Here is a 2591-nt window from a genome sequence, read left to right as displayed (position 1 = left end):
AAGCCTTACAGCATGAGAGTTATGAGTAAGGCTTTGGTCAAATCACGTTAGTGCAGGGGTCTCAAACTGGTGGCCCTCCAGCTATTGCGAAACTACAAGTCCCATCATGCCTCTTCCTGTGGGAGGAGTCATGCTAGTAACTGTCAGCCTTGCAATGCCTCATGGGACTTTGTAGTTTCATGCCTCATGTAGTTTCGTTAGCGTGTTGCTGTTGTATCCTGCCCTGTAGCCAATAAAGAATTGATGCAATGGATGTTACCGATTAGCCCGGGTTCATTGTATAAGAGGATTATTGCCACATTCTCAAAAGGCATTTGGACCAGAGCACCAGTTTCTGGTCTCGCAGGTAATTTGCAGTAGTAGAGAAGGGCTTGACAAATCCCAGGCACCAGGGAGACTAGAAATTGTGTCCTGGCGCCTGGGCTTTTGTCAGCCAATTCAGTGTTGGCACCAGGCACAGGGATGCACAAGTCCTATTGCCCGGTGCCTGGGACATGTAGTTCCAGGTAGGTAGTTTAACATTAAGCCTGCGCTGCTGCCTAAATGCTTCCACACACCCTGCGCTTGTCCCGCCCCATCCCCAATGCTATGTATCCTGGGCTCCGCCTGCCCATCTGCGGGCTGGGGACTGGCATAGCGGGTGCATAGAGGGGAGTGGATACGCGTCCGCTCTTCTCCACTTATTGTGGCTGCCCCAGAAGTGACTGTATGACGTCACTTCCGGGTCCCCGTTGACAGCTTCCCAACGCAACGAAAATGTAATGCAGTATCATATGTATTGCATTACATTCAGGTGCGCACAGGGGAGACATGCAGGGTCTCTTAGAACCCTGAATGTCTCATTAAAGAGAAACGGTCACCAAAGAAATCATCACATAGGGGGTTTGTTTCCCCCTATGTGATAAAAAAAAAAAAACCCCAACGCCCACATCTACGCATGTAGATGGGGGCGCCTACAACAAACCGCCAATTGTGAAACACGTTACATATTGCTGCGCGCGCCGTAATGAGCGCAATAATTGTAGCACCAGACCTCCTTCGTAACATTAAATAAAGCTTTGTTAGTTGAGAAAAAAAAACTGGCTCCTTAAATTTTTAGCTGGCTCCTAGATTCAAAGCAAAATTTGTCAAGCCCTGCAGTAGAGCACAAGAGACCCTCTCCCAAGAGACCCTCTCCTACACACAGCATGTGGACAAGCTTTTGGGAGCAGCAGGGATTCGCTGAGAGATTGGTGAATGAAGGTGGAAAGAGACAGAGAATGAGCGGAATGAGTGGGGCAGGGAATATGGGGGGGGGGGGGGGGGTTCTGTAGTCCAGCAGGCAGGGCAGAGCAGCAACAGTACTGGGTTGTCAGCCTACACAAGTTGACAAATCAACATTTTTTTTTTTTTTTTTCAGTGCTTGCAGTATCTTTAAAAAGGGATAAAACCTGAGAAAAGCGTGCATGTTGTACAGAGATGTACTGATCATGAGGGGTGTTTATTTTGCCCTGACATACACTTTAATGAGCAAAGTGATTTTCTTAGGAATGATACAGTGTTGTCAATTAGGAAATCGGCCATTAAAAAAAAAAAAAAGGAAATAATAACAAAACAGTCTTTTTTTTATATAAGAGATTGACATAATTTGTATGCTAGCAACTTCGTAAAGGGATCCAAAATTCACTTTTCCAGCTCTGTGCATGAAAATTATAATACAATAAAAACTAAATTAAAATAAAAAAAACTCATTACAACATGCCAGATTTATACATTTACAAGAGCTATGCAGCAAGCAGACCTGGAATCTGTACCAATCACTGAAGGCGGATCTCTGAGGGAAATGAAAAAAGAAACTCTTGCAATGGGACTTCTCAAGCCCTGCAAGGGTTGAATGCTTATTTGTTTGCTTAGGGTACCATTAAAAATCAGTTTTACTTCTCTTAGCCTTCAAGAATATGTACACCCAACATTTTATATACCTGATATGTGGTTGCTGTACCATGTACTTGTATGAGAAAGTCTTCTGTTCTCTTTGTATTGCTTCCTTTGTGTGAAATCCCTGGTGCTCCTGCAAGTCTCTTTGCTTTCTTATTAAAAACTGACCACACTAAGCAGAACACACCTTAGTCAGATTTTCTGGGAACTCAGCCTGCTCTCCTCCAATGATCAGGCTGGTGCTAACTCAGCCCTCCTGCACAGCCATTTATTGGGAAGCTCAGTGTGCTGCTGTTTCTCCTCCACCATGCTTATGCAACTGAAAACAGAGAGAATGTGGTCATTTCTAAAAAGGGGAAAAAGGTATTCATGTTTTTTTATATCTATACACAAATGTTTTTACCTTTCATTTCCATTTTAAACTGAATGGATTGTTTTACAGAGTTGATCATTTACATATACTTTCACCCCCCCCAGAATTTTTCCTCCTAATGTGACTGCTTCCCTGAAGCAGTTTCTCCTAGCAGGTGGTCTGGCAATCACAGCTCTAGCATCATGTACAATGCAGGACCAGCAGTCCTGCATTGTGAGGATGCCGAGAGCCCACCCACAACTGGGACTGTCGGTGGGAAGAGGAGAGTGCTGGCCACCAGGGGAGCTCACAGAATTTGATT

At 44.6% G+C, this 2591-nt stretch overlaps 1 protein-coding gene across 1 annotated transcript in view; it reads right to left on the bottom strand.

Annotated features, from left to right (window-relative positions):
- Positions 1-1461: 1461 nt before the first annotated feature.
- LOC141110464 (upstream stimulatory factor 2-like) overlaps positions 1462-2591 on the bottom strand; it is a gene marked incomplete in the record, with an annotated part of 42777 nt that continues 41647 nt past the window's right edge. Inside the window, 1 exon segment of the mRNA XM_073601818.1 lies at positions 1462-2591.

Source organism: Aquarana catesbeiana, linkage group LG10 (assembly GCF_042186555.1).
Source record: "Aquarana catesbeiana isolate 2022-GZ linkage group LG10, ASM4218655v1, whole genome shotgun sequence".
In the NCBI taxonomy this organism is placed as follows: domain Eukaryota; kingdom Metazoa; phylum Chordata; class Amphibia; order Anura; family Ranidae; genus Aquarana; species Aquarana catesbeiana.
The sequence above is the reverse complement of the archived record's forward strand: the minus strand, read 5'-3'. Positions and strand labels throughout refer to the sequence as shown.